This window comes from Molossus molossus, unplaced genomic scaffold (genome assembly GCF_014108415.1).
Source record: "Molossus molossus isolate mMolMol1 unplaced genomic scaffold, mMolMol1.p scaffold_m16_p_3, whole genome shotgun sequence".
Lineage (NCBI taxonomy): Eukaryota > Metazoa > Chordata > Mammalia > Chiroptera > Molossidae > Molossus > Molossus molossus.
Genome location: NW_023425366.1, coordinates 52,037,995 through 52,052,699, shown reverse-complemented (window position 1 = coordinate 52,052,699; position 14,705 = coordinate 52,037,995). Strand labels below are relative to the sequence as shown.

Genomic DNA, 14,705 nt, shown 5'->3' with positions numbered 1-14,705 from the left:
CACAAACAAACTGAAAGCAAGCTGGGACAACATCAATCTGCAACAAATTTATTCTCCAAAGAATGTATGCAGTGGAGTCAATGGGAGGAACTGGGGGGGGGGGGAGGGAGGCAGGAGGACAACTGTATAACTAGGTATTCTCTTAACTTCCATTTAAAATACATCTACTAAGAAATAACTGATACAACTATGTAAATTTGAAGGTTATATATATATTAATAAAATTCAACAGTGACTTCAGCACTTCTTTGGAACTTAGACCAACAAAAGATGACTTGGGGACAGTATTTTATCATTGATATTGTTTAGAATTACCAGAGCATGATGGTAATTGAAAGTAGACTATGTTGCCCTGGCTGGTTTGGTCAGCGGTTAGAGCGTGAGCCTGGGGACCAGTGAGTCGCGGGTTTGATTCCAGTCAAGGGCACAAACCTCAGTTGCGGTGCGTCCCAGGCCCTGGTTGGGTCGCACGGGAGGCAGTCAGTCGATGTGGCTCTATCACATTGATGTTTCTCTGTCTCTCTCTTTCTCCTTCCCTCCCACTCTATCTGTGAAAATGGGAAAATATCCTCAGGTGAGGAATTAAAAAAAAAAAAATCAGACAATGTTTTAGGGCATCTACAAAGAACCTATAACTAATTTCATACTTAATAGTGAAAGACTGAGTAACCCCTAGGATGGCGAACAAGGCGAGGATGCCTTCTCTCATCACTTCTATTCAACATTGTACTGGAAGTTCTAACCATTGCAAAAAGAAAGCATGAAAAAGAAAGAAAAGGCATAGTTACTGGACAGGAGAAAAACTATCTATTCTTCACAGATAACATTATTGTAGAGAAAATACTGGATCTGTGCCCCCCCCCACACACACACACACGCACGCACAAAATGCTACTAGAACTAATAAGTTGAATTTAGCAAGGTCATAGGATACAAGGTTACTATATAAACTCAATTGTATTTCTATATACCAGCAATGAACATTTTGAAAATGAAATAAAAAATACAATTCCATTTATAATGCTATAAAAAAAAAATGACATACTTTAGGATAACAAAGCATGTGCAAAACGTGTGCACAGGTTTTGTTTTGTTTTTTTTTATCTTTTTTTTTTATCCTTACCCAAGGACATTTTTACATTGTTTATTCAGATAGAGCAGAAGGGAGATAGAGGAAGAGAGAGAGAAAAAAACGTCGACGTGAAAGGGACACATCAAGTGGCTGCCACCTGCAAGACTCAACCAGGGCCGGGGACAAACTGCAGCCAAGGGACATGCCCTTAGTGGGAACCAAACCCAGGTCTTTCTGGACCGTAGGCCAACGCTCCAGCCGCTGAGCCAAACTGGCCAGGGTTGCATGCACAGGATTTTACTTGACAAGCTGATCTAAACTTTTTATGGAAAGGAAAATGACCTAGAATAACCAAAGTTTTTTTTTAGGACTTACTTTCTATAAAACTATATTAATCAAGACTGTAATAATAGCAAAAGGATAGACATGTAGATAAATAAGACAGAGATAGTCCAGAAATAGACCCACAAATATATGGTTAAGTGACTTTCAGCAAAGGTACAGGGGCATTTCAATGGAGAAAAAGGAGACTTCAACAATTGGTGCTGGAACAAAATTATGCATTTTGAGAAATATAAGTATTGACCCTTACTTCATAGTACACTCAAATAATTAACAAAATATATAATAGACAACATGTAAAAGTGAAAACTATAAAACTCCTAGAAGAAAATCCTATGAAAAAAATCTTCACAACTTTGGTATAAGCAAATATTTCTTAGATAGGGCATAAAAACCATAAACCATTACAGATTTACTTGGTAAGTTGGGCTTTTACAAAATTAATATTTCTGCTCATCAAAGAACACTATTAGGAAAATGAAGCCATTGAATAGAAGAAAATATCTGCAATACATACATCTGACAAAGGACTTGTATGCAGAATCTGTAAAGAATGAATACAACTGAAACATAAAGACAGAAACCAATAAAATATAGACAAAATATTTTTTTCCCTCACTCTAGGACATTTTGCATTTATCTTCAGACAGAGCAGGAGGGAGAGAGGGAGGAAGAGAGAGTGAGAAACACTGATGTGAGAGAGACACATCAAGTGGTTGCCACCCACGTGACCCCAACTGGACTGGGGACAAACTGCAACCGAGGTACATGCCCTTAGTGGGAACCGAACCTGGGACTCTCTGGTCCACAGGCTGACACTCTGATCATTGAGCCAAACTGACCAGGGCTAGGCAAAATATTTTGAAAACACTCTTTACACCCAGCCATTGTGGCTCAGTGGTTGAGTGTTAACCTATGCACCAAGAGATCTATGGTTCAATTCCCAGTCAGGGCACATGCCCAGGTTTTGGGTTCAGTCTCCAGTAAGGGGCATGCAGGAGACAGCTGATGGGTGTTTCTATCTCTCTTCCTCTTCCTTCCTCTCTCTCTAAAAATCAATTTTAGAAACATATTAAAAAGACGCTTCACAAAATGAATAACCAATAAACACATGGACAGTCTTCAAGATTATTGGTCGTTAGGAAAATGCAAATGAAAACAAGAATGAGATACCACTTCACTTCCACTAGGATGCCCTAAATGAAAAAGACAGAACAACTATGTATCACGAAGGATATGAACACCTAAAATTCTCATACACTGCCACAGAAGAGTATAAAGTGTTCCTGCTACTTTGGAAAACATTTGGGCAGTTTCTCATAAATTTAAACATATACTTACCATATTAGGCTACTGGATTTTATTTCAAGTATTTATCCAAAAGAAATTAAAACATATATCCACACAAAGACTTATACACAAATGTGTGTGTGTGTGTATGTGTGTGTGTCCAGAAACAACCTGAATATTCATCAGCAGGGGAATGGATAAACAAATTGTGGTTTATCTATATAATGGAACAAAACTGAGCAATAAAAAGGGAGAATCCACTAATACATTCAACAACGTGGGTGAATCTCAAAGCATTATTATAAATAAAAGAAGCCCAACACATTCCATTTACTATATGAAATTCTAGAAAATGCAAACTTTTCTATAGTAGCAGAAAGCGAATCACTGGTTGCCAAGGAGTGGGAAGAAGGGGAGACTAATTGAACAGGATATAAAACTTTGGGGGTGTGGGCCCTGGCCGGTTTGGCTCAGTGGTTAAAGCGTCGGCCTGCGGTCCTGAGAGACCCAGGTTCGGTTCCCGCTAAGGGCATGTACCTCGGTTGCAGTTTGTCCCCGGCTCTGGTCAGTCGCAGCCACTCGATGTGTTCCTTTCACATCGATCGATGTTTCTCTCTCTCTCTCTCTCTGGTCCTCTCTCTCCCTCCCACTCTACCTGAACAAAAAATGGAAAAATGTCCTCGGGTGAGGATTAAAAAACAAACAAACAAACAAACAAACAAACAAAACTTTGGGGGTGTGGAAATATTCTGTATCTGGACTGAGGTGGGGCTTACATGGCTCTACACATTTTTCAAAAACCATCCAAAAGTACATTTAAAACTGAAGCATTTTGTTATATATAAATTGTATTGTACATTTTGTTTTTCAAAAAGCAAATCTCTAAATGCTCAACTAGCCGCCCATTGTCACCTAGGGTGAAAGGTTGTAAAGGCAGCATCTCTTTCACTGAGGGCCTTCCAGGAAAATAAGTACTTGACTCCCAGGCAGTCATGTGGTCTCTTACTGTGCTGGAGAGAACCAGCCCCATGTGAACCCCAAAATGAGGCTTGGACCAGAGGCAGGCATAAAGCCAGCTCTGTGCTCTCCCACCCCACCCTGGGATCCCACTAAGCTTTCTAGGGGAATGAAGGGTACTTCTTCCTCAGAAGAAAGCTCAGTTGGTCTCAGGAGGTGACCACCAGGCTTCCAAACTAGAAGGGAAGAAGGGTGCAAGGGAGAGAAGACACCCTCTATAAATCACTCAGGAGCAATAACCATCACTTACTGATGACTCACTCTGTGCCATTTGGAGTCCTACCTCACTCAATCCTTATCATATACCCCTAAGCATAACTCCTGCTCTGCCAGTTTAGAGAGGAACTTTAGAGTTAGTATATGGCAGAGCTGCACCGAGGCACGTGAGGTCAGAGCCCATACTCTTAACCTCAACGCTGTCTCTACTGGTGAACTAGCTCTGCTCCTGATGCTCATGCCCATCCCTCCTCTCCTCACCCTGCCTGAGGCACACGCAGCTGGGGACAGGCTCAGAGGACAGTGCTCAGAGCAAAGAGGACCCAGGCCCAGGACGCACAGTCCTGTTCTCTCTGCTCCAGCTACATCAAGAGCACCCAAAGTTCAGAATCCTATTAAGTTATTTTCTCAATAATTCAAACACAGAAATACTTTTAAGAGACATGCAGCATTCTGTCTATTCCATGAGCTACAAATATGTAATTTATGGGGAAAATGGGAACTCAGTGTCACATTCAAACTGAGAACTATTTGAAGAAAGGGGGAAACTATCCCATCGTATTGAGTCATGGGGGAAAATAACTACAGTATATCATGGTAGTAAATAGGAATGTAAAAATAGCTTATGTTTGGAAGTTCGCATTCAATGTTAATGTGGCCTTGAGGTTAGTTCAAGTATTTTTCATTAAGCATTTTCATGTTTACAACCTGATAAGTTCCCCCCACATTAAGCCAAGGTCAAATAATTTTAGATGCCAACTTGAAAAAAACCTCAAGATCAATGTGCTCAACTCCCTTTGAAAAGAAGAAACATAAGAGAAGTGTTCTTTGAAAACAAACTATCACGCCACATAGGTCATTAGTCACTAAAGAACAAGATCCTTGAGGGTGGGGCCTGTGGCTGATTTTCCTTTTTGTCTTTTTCTTTTCTTTTAATTTTTATTGACTTTATTGGGTGACATTGGTTAATAAAGTTATGTAGGTTTCGGGTGTAGAATTCTATAATACTTCATCTGTATTGATTTCTCTTTGGCTTGCTCACAGCATGAAGTTCAGTGCAGGGTGAACACCTCATTTTTATTTGCTGGACAACCCCCCCCCCCCCCCCACTACAAGGCAGCAATCTCGTTATTTTGAAAACTGCCCTCCACCACTCCAACATCAAGGTCAAGTGAGAGCAGCCAAACCTGGCATCCTGACCACACAGGTGAGAAAGCCAGCCAAGCTGGGTCTCTCTGAGTCCTTTGCCCGGATTTTTAAAATTTAAACTAAAGAAAGAGAACCCAACTGGGAACGTGTGTTCCAGCTGAGCGGGGACAGTCGGAGAGAAAGAGCCCCGCAGCTTTCCCTCTCTGCAGCCACCAACCTCATGCCCTCCAGGGGTTTGAATACACGTGGGATCACAAATCCCAGACAAGGCACTACTGGTCGACCAGGACCTGTGGTCTACTTTCATTCTTCTCAAATCCAAGCTGAAGTTGCAAAATCAAAGAACTCTCAGCTACCATTTATAAACAATTAGCCCTACTTTCCAGCTGCTATTCTGTCTCAGGTACCCTACCAGGTATTTGACATACTTCATCTCAGTTAATCCTTACAACAACCTTATGGAGGCAGGTGCTATGTATTATTATCCCCATTTTACAGATGAGAAACAAAACCAATCAAAACTGGAAGCTTGATTTGTTGAGATCTTAAGTAACTTGGCCACTTGCACACCATCACTAGCTTTTCCCATTACTGCAGGCAACCTCTGAAGCTGGTGTGGCATGTCTGACCACCAGGGTCAGGTCACTGCTTGGGTCTAGATCTGGACTCATTCCTAACCATTCTCACGTAGGTATGAACTAAACATAAATAAAGAAATCTAAACTAAAAGCCTGGTACAAATGTTCCCACATTTTAAAAAATGGAGCCAGCGAGTGGGAAGCTGAGCAGGTACCTGGAGTCTGCCCAGCAAGCCCACCACACGGGAAGTTTCATCTACACACAGATATTGACCTGCCATGGGCACCAGCTGAGGGTAGAATTAGGAAAGAGCCTCCAATTTCTATGAAGTGCCTTTTAAAAAATATGTTTTCTATTGTGGTAAAATATACATAAAACTTACCATTTTACCCCCTTTGAAGTGTACACTTCAGTGGCATTAAGTACATTCATATTATGCAACGGTCATCACCACCCAGCTCGACCTTTTCGTGTTCCCAACCTGAAATGCTGTCCCCATCAAACATTCCCTCCTCCCCTCCACAGCCCCCCACCCCGGCCCCTGGCAGCCGCCCTTCTACTCTCTGTCTTGATAAATTTGACTAACCTGGGGACCTCATTCAAAGCAGAGTATATGCTTTTAATCTTCAACCCCCTCCAACTATTTCCTGTGACCTACTATTTGCTCAACACTGTGCTAGGCTTTATGGGGGGGAACATATAAAATATGAGATTTGATACCTGATGCTGAGATCATTATAGTTGAGCTATGAAGACAAGGCTAGCTTCTAAGAAACAATATGTATAATACATATGCGTATGATACTGACTTGAAGGACGGGAAATTTAGATGAGAGATCCTTGTAAACTGGTATAGTCTAAGAAGTCTTCATAAAAGAACTGAGAATGAGGTTTGGTTTGGGCAGACAGGAAGATTCTGGATTAACTAAATAACTCACAAATCCAAGCAGGCCAGATCATCCCAAGTAGACCCAGCCAAAACCAATGGGCCACAGCATTCCAATCTTGTTTCTGAGGACAGGATGATAAACACTAGATCTGTGGGTCAGACTACTGCTTGTACCCCCAAGTCACACACACAATGGTTTCCTCTTCTCCTATTGCAAAAGACACAAAAGAAAACCAAAAGTTTTCTATTGTTCTTGTTATTCTTTATGATTATCTTAGAAAATAGCCAAACCAGTTCTTTTGGACAAGTATTTTTTTTTTTCCTTTGGCAAAAGAAGTTAGTAAAAACCTCCAAAGCTTATGTGGAATCTCTGACCACCAGAGTCAGGTCACATCAATCCTGACCACAACTGGGGTCACAGACTCCCGGAGCTGTGGTGAGTGAGATAAGCCTCCAGATGCTCACTCTAACCAGTCATTCTGGTCATTCTGGCCCTTTAAACAAGCAGTATGAAATACTTCCCCCACCCACACCCCTGCCAGCACTTTGAGCAAGTGGCCAATGCAGCAGCACCTGGCAAAGCTGTCTGTGCAGAGTCGCTCCCACATCTCTTCCGATGTCTCCTCCTCCTGGGTCCGCTTTCCCAGCAGAAGCCTCAGCTAGGGGTCCTGGTGGGTGAGTTAGAACAGGAAGGCCTGCAGCGCTGTCACTCATATTGCCTTGTCTTTTCTGTTCTTCCTTTTTTTCACCTTTTCTCTTTCTTCCCTTCAAGATGTGGTAGTTTAAAAAAAAAAAAAATGTGGTCTCTACTTTTAGACATAAATATTCGTTGGTGTCCCACAGCATGTAGGTTTAAATCTGACTGTCCTTTCAACTGTATGCATGTTAACAGAAATTGCAAATGTGGGGCTAAGAGAAGCATCCAGGAAGTGCACTACGGCCTTTAGGGGCATTTTACAATCCTAGGAGAAGGAAAACGTGAAGTGACAGCAAGTGGGCCCTGCCTAGATAACCTGTAAGCCCCCACAACCACAGGCGTACAGCAGCTTATGGTGAACAGAAGCACGAAAACCACAACGAAATAATGGATTCTGAAAGAAGATTGAAATTCTGAGATAAATTCTTATACTATTTCTTCCTAAGAGTTCTGAGAAACAGAAACCAATGTCTAATGCCTCTCTGAGAATCCCATATGAAGGGAGACATTTCTCTCTGCGACCTGTGTTTCCCTCTCCTTCCAGTGGCCTGGAAAAGGTCACCCAGGAGCACTACTCTCTCGAGCTGAATACCACAGGGCTGGTGCCCTTTGCAGAAGCTCTGCCTCCTCGGGGACACCACAGCCAGCAAAAGACATCAGGGAGACTTGACAACTACAAACCACATTGGAGTTACTCACTCTCAATTCCATCATCCATCCATTTTGTTGTTTGTTACTTCCTGCTACAAACTAAACAGGTTGAATCTTTAAAATATCTCAGTTCTGCCCTGGCTGGTTTTTCTCAGTGGTTAGAGCATTGGCCTGCAGACCACAAGTCTTGGGTTTGATTCTGGTCAATGGTACCCACCTCAGTTGCAGTTTGGTCCCTGGCCCTGGTCAGGGTTGAATGGGAGGCAGCCAATCAATGTGTCTCTCTCACAACAATGTTTCTCTCTTTCTCTCCCTCCCACTCTATTTGAAGATAAATGGAAAAATATACTCAAGTAAGGATTAAAAAAATAATAAATCTCAGTTCTAGCCCACAACACTGCAAAAGTCCCCCATACATCCCTGAAGTGGTATATGTAAAATATAAATCTCACTATATAACACTCTTGCTTAAAATTACCTCCAGTATAAACTCCAAGCTCAGCTATGCTTCAAGCAAAAAGACTTGCATTTATATATAATTATAGTGAAGATGTCAAGTTTCAAAGATAAGTTTTTAAAATTTCTAAGTCTCCAAGCCAAAAGTCAACCAACAAAATGAACATGAAGTCTATGTTAACATTTTTCTAACATTATATAACAGAAAATGATAAAGTTTGAAAATGAGGAAGTTGGATCTGAAAAAGCCTAGAGGTAAGGATTAAAAACAGTTCACCAGGTGGGAATAAGTTTTGTTACAATCATAATTATAAGTTTAAAATAAAGACATTATTTAAAGACACAAAATTATTGCCCTGGCCAGTTTGGCTCAGGAGTTACAGCACTGGCCCATAGACCAGAGTCATGGGTTCAATCCCTGGCCCCAGTTGGGGTCAAGGGGGAGGCAACCAATCGATGTGTCTCTCACATCAATGTTTCTCTCTCTCTCTCCCCCCCTCCCTACCACTCTATCTAAAAAAGTCAATAGAAAAATATCCTTGAGTGAGGATTAAAATAATTAATAAAAAATTTTTTTAAAGCCTTGGCCAGTTTGGCTCAGCGGTTAGAATGACAACCCAAGGACCAATGACGCAGGATTTGATTCCAGTCAAGGACACATACCTCGGTTGCGGTTTATCCGAGGCCCTGGTCGGGTTGTGCAGGAGGCAACCAGTCGATGTGTCTCTCGCATCAATGTTTCTCTCATCAACGTAACAAAAGTTATTCTCTCTCTCTCTCCCCATTTTTCTTCCTCCCTCCCACTCTATCTGATGATAAACAGAAAAATATCCTTGGGTGAGGATTAAAAAATAAATAAATAAATAAATAAATAACTGACTGACTGACTGACACACAATTATGTATAGTTTTTTAAAAGCCTCTATTTTAGCATACATTTTTTTCCATAACTCCCTGTTCCCCCAGTCCTGCTTCCTGTGATCACCTCTCAAACTACCTGCATTCTAGTTCTTGACTTAGTCACTATATTGTAGGGAACCCAACCTAAGAAAATAGGTACCAGAGTGGCCCTAGAAAGTAGAAGCTTAGAACCTCTGAACCTCCAAACCTCAGGATGGAATTCTGGACCTGTATTACCTACCCATCAGATGGTAACAAGGATCCCACTTCTAGTTGTAGGTGGAGTGATGATAACCCTTGGTGTGCTGTGACGGTAGGATTAAGATTCTCACCTGTGATGGATTAAGATAAGAAGTAGATGAGAGCAGAAACATCGGTTTATTCGGTAGCTTGACTGATCCTATAAAAATACACAGGTGGCCCTTAAGCAACACGGGTTTGAACTATGTGGGTCCACTTATATGTGGGTTTTTTCAATAAAGATACAGTTGGCAGGTTTTGCACCTGCAGATTCCAACAACTGTGGATGCAGAGGGACAAATGTATGCGTTGTTCTATACCATTTTATGTAAGGGACTTCAACATCATGGATTTGGAAAAAAATCCCCCATGAATACTAAGGGATGACTGTAGTTAAGTTTTGGAGTGTCCAAAGTTATATGAAGGTTTTTGACTGTGTGCTGGTTGGCACCCCTGACCCCCACATTGTTCAAGGCTCAGATGTACTACCAGTAGCAGCTAGCCTGGCAGACTTATAGAATAGCCTATTACAATTTCAGGTAATGCCCTGGCCATTTTTGCTCAGTGGTTAGAGCACTGGCCCATGGACCAAAGGGTCACAAGTTTGATTCCCAGTCAAGGGCACGTACCTGGGTTGCACATTTGATCCCCGGCACCTGCAGGGGTTGTGCAGGAGGCAATCAATCGATTTGTCTCTCTCACATCGATATTTTTTTCTCTCTCTCTCCCCCTCCCTCCTTCTACTCCATCTAAAAAATCAATAGAAAAATATCCTTGAATAGGATTGATAAAAAATAAATAAATAAAATTTCAGCTAAGGTGTCATTTCGGGAATAACATTCTATAGGAAGGGATGCTGTCCTCCAGGGTATATTGTCTCCATTAATCAATCATTTGTGGATCTGTGTCCCCAATAACTAGAATACCTGGATCCTCAACACTGTATAATCTTTTCAAGCAATGCAAAACCCAGATCCATATTGTGTCTATTAATAATGGGTATTAAAAGTTGCTCAGTCACACCCTTCTTCTCCTAATCCTCAGCTCCTTAAACTACCTTCCAACTTTCCTCTATGTCAGCTAAGCTGGAAGCATCTGTTAATCACTGTTCTCATCCCCCCAAAAGAGCAATTCAGAGGCTCTGATGAAGCCCGTACAACAAAAGCACTTTTCCGCCGATCTTCTCCACCCCTTTCCCCATTCCTGCAACTCTGTTCCCAGTGGCCAAGACATGGAAACAACCTCAACGTCCTTCAATAGAGGATTGGGTAAAGATGTGGTACATATGTACAATGAAATGCTACTCAGCCACAAGAAGAGATAAAACATGGATGGACCTTGAGAATATCATGCTAAGTGAAATAAGTCAGACAGAAAAAGCTAAGAACCATGTGATTTCACTCACATGTGGGATTTAAACTGAAACTCACAGATACAACAATACGGTGGTTACTAGAAGGAGGGAGTGGGGGTAATAAAGGGTAAAGGGGGCCAAATATATGGTGATAGAAGATGATTTGACTTTGGATGGTGGATACACAATGCAACATACAGATCATGTATCATAGAAATGTACACTTGAAACCCATATAATCTTATTAACCAATCATCCCAATAAATTTGATTTAAAATATTGAAATAATAAAAAAATTTTTTTTAAAAAATGAAAGAGAAGACATTACTACCAACCTTACAGAAATAAAAAGGAGTATAAAGGAATGCCACACACAACTGTATATTAACACATTAGATAACTTGAAAGAAGTGGATAAATTCCTAGAATGATACAAATTACCAAAACTGATTCAAGAATGAATAGACAATTTAAACAGAATTATGACAAAAAAAGAGACTGAATTAATAATTTTTAAAAAACCTACTTATAAAGAAAAGCCTAGGCCCAGGTGATTTCACTATTAAATTCTACTAAACATTTAAGGAAGAATTAATACTACCAATTCTTCATAAACTCTTCCCCAAAACAGAAGAGTAAGGAATACTTCTCAATTCATTTCATGAAGCCAGTATTACTCTGACACCAAAACCAAACAAAAACATCAGAAGAAAACTACAGACCAAAAGCATATATAGGAGAGTGTGGTCCAAGTACAGAACTCTGTAATTTCATGGTTTTGAGGTTATTTCCATAAATAGTTTAACTGGGTCTTTGGTAAGAATTAGATAGCAGATTTAAAGGCTATAATCTCTGGCTGGAATCTGGAGAGTAAATATTCTGTGCTACCAATAAAATGCATGTCCTCATGCTTTGCCAACTTCCAGGGCATGATAGAAATGAGGTCTTCACATGAAAATTAAATGTTATTTATTTATAGTTAAATGCATGATGAAAGTTAGGGGAACTGCCACTATCAAACCAAAAACTAAATAGTTTTTCTTGCTGAAAATTCAACAAAGAATGTGGGGCAAAGAAAAAGAATTATTAGAGATATGAGATGTATTTTATAATTTGATTTAAATTTTAATTTAAAACAGTAAGAAATAGATTTTGAATTATAAGAAAGCACTGACTCAAACAGAAAAACAGGCTCCTTTTTTTTGGACACACATATTAGGATAATATACATATAATTCCAGGAGTCTGAATCCTACCCCTTTTTAGGTCTTGGTTAAATGCTGCCGCTTTCAAGATATAGCTGTTCTCAATTTGGTGTGATACTTCAATGTTTCCTCTTCCATCATTTTCACTTTCTTCTTGGCGTTGCCTTTGTCTTACTGAAGTGTAGTCTTCTTGAGGGCAGGACTTACCTCTTGAACCTCCAGATTCTTATTCAGGTTTAGGATAGCACTTTGCCCAAAACCAGCACGTACTGAAAACTGTTTAATGAACTAATGAAAAGATCATGTCTCTCATTATATGGTCAGTTTAAAGCCAAATTGATTTTCAAAGTACTCGAAGTAAAAAGTGTCTAGTTAAAAGGATTGCCAGATACAATAAATTTTAAACAATTGTTTATGAATTAAACCATGAATAAGAGATAACTTTAACCTGATTCATTTATACTACTAGCTGCTTTTCTTTCAGATGTCTACAACCATATATATTCTCTTGGGTAAGAAGAAAAATATTAACCTAATTGTTAACCTTCATGTTATGAAATTATCTCTTTGAAGACACCCAACCAGTTTCTTCTTCAGAAACCATTCTTGGTATGGTAAAGCAAAACTCCTTGAATGGACTTTGAAACTTTACTTTCCAGAAAGGATGATGTTAAAAAAAAATTCCCTGAACCAAAGTATGTAAAGTGGATTCTATTATTGTAACCAGTATTCCCTGTTCTTTTAACAGGATTAAACAATCTGTATATTGTCATAAGATTTACAAGGCTTTCTTATGAAAGGAGTATACTGTTAAACCCCATTGATAGCAGGCCTTGTCATATGACTTGCTTTGACCAATAGAATGTGAGCAGAATTGAGGTACCCAGAATGTGAGTTGTTTTAATAACAGGCAACACTGGTGTGTAAGAGCTGATTGTTCCATTTACAGAAACTTGGCAGGACACCTGTCAAACTTTCTGTTGCTTGAAATCGGCCATGGTGGGAATGTTTAAACAGTAAATACTACAGTTCAGGACTTTTCTGCCCTCACATCACAGTCTGTGCCAGCACACAGTGAGTGAGTCCCCAAAAAGCTGATTTTTCAACCTGGAGCCTGGAATTAAGGAAACTGGTGGGGTAGAGCCAAAGCTGCCAGCAGCTTAAAAAATGAATCTTCGTTGTCAGTCACTGAACATAGTGTATCAAAAGCTGACTGGCACACAATGAGCCCTACCTACTCCACCGGTGCAGACCTTGGTTGGGGGCTTTCTTCCAACCACCTGTGCCACCACACACCTGGAGCCTGAAAGGATAAAAGCTGCATTCAGAGCCAACAGGAATCCAGGTCTTGGAAGGTGAATGGAAAGGTACAGAACAAAAATTACATTTTTTTTTTTAATCCCTAAACTATTGTGTCATTTCTAAACCTTGGCAAACGTGAGTCTTTCACTCGTGGCCCTGGGTGGTTTGGAGCGACTCCAGTCCTTCGACTGCGCTCACCCGGGCGGGACGGGCGCTGTGTCTTTAAGGGGCCGAGCGGAGGTTCCCGCACGACAAGATGTCCGCGAGGATCCCGGGCCAGCGGCGCGCTCCCGGCCGGCCTCCCGCGCCCCGGACGGCGGTGAGTGGGCCTCCGGTGCAGAGTCCGCGGGCTGCGCTCCGAGGCGGGTCGCGGGGGAGGGCGGGGTGGCCAAGCGGCGGGGGCAGCGGCCTGGAAGCGCAGGTGAGCCGGGCAAGCCCGCAGCCCGATCGTCGCCGCCCGCCCTCCGCTCTGGTCCTTGTCCTTTCTGGAAGAGATGCCTTTGGCCCCGGGTTCTGCCTCACAGCACCATTTCGTTTCGTCCAGGGCCTCCTTTTCCTCCTCTACAGTATCCCTCCAAAAAGTTAACTCGGGAATACTAAAAATCATCTGCTGTCCCTTTATTAAAATCGCCTTATTGCAGTCAGACTTTAACAGTGTGCAAGTGGTGGGGTGCCCTCTCCCTCGTGGAGATTTTCCTCTTGTTTCACAATGTGGGGAGGAGAAACCCAGTGCAAGCCAGAAGCTCAAACCAGAAGCCCCACCACCCTCCCGCCCCCACCACCTCCACCTCCACGGTACTCAAACAAAAGAAGTTTCTGATCCTTTCGAGTGTACAGGACCAATTCCCTGTCACCACTTACACTAACCGTATGGCTGAAGCTTACCAAGTTAACTCATTTTTCCATGAAAGAAAAACTAAGTACCTGCTACCTTTTGAATTTCCAATTAGTCCAGACTACAAAGACTGGGTGTTTAAGAGAAACTGTTGCAGAAATAGCTTAATAAATTGACCTCATTAGGGTAATTATTTTCTGCACTTTTCATTAATGTTATCTGTCCATCCTTTTTGGCCAAAAACAGATTGCGGCAACCCACAATAAAAAGTATTCAATGATCTGCAAAAAGGCCAAGAGCCAAAACCAGGTAATTCTCAATTTCAAAATCTTGGTGTTACAAAGGCCTTCAATGTGCAGATTAAAATCCCTCTAATTCATATTAAATTATGCATTTTACAAGATAAAATGGATCAACACCCTACTTTTTAGAAACATATATATTAAGTAAAGTAATGTAGGACTAAAATAAAGGTCCACTTTAGGACAGAACATTTTATAATTTTCATTTT

The 14,705-nt window shown here is 41.1% G+C and overlaps 1 protein-coding gene across 6 annotated transcripts in view; it reads right to left on the bottom strand.

Moving 5' to 3' along the window:
- AGGF1 (angiogenic factor with G-patch and FHA domains 1) overlaps positions 1-14,705 on the bottom strand; it is a 119,790-nt gene that overhangs the window by 46,215 nt on the left and 58,870 nt on the right. For 3 of the 6 annotated variants that reach the window (XR_004961643.1, XR_004961642.1, XR_004961644.1), the window contains exon 16: positions 9,500-9,590. The gene's annotated coding sequence lies outside the window, so the exon portion shown is untranslated. Of the gene's footprint in view, positions 1-6,603; positions 6,763-7,127; positions 7,320-9,499; positions 9,591-14,705 lie in introns of all 6 variants that reach the window. The other 3 variants (XR_004961639.1, XR_004961641.1, XR_004961640.1) reach the window with 3 other exon arrangements.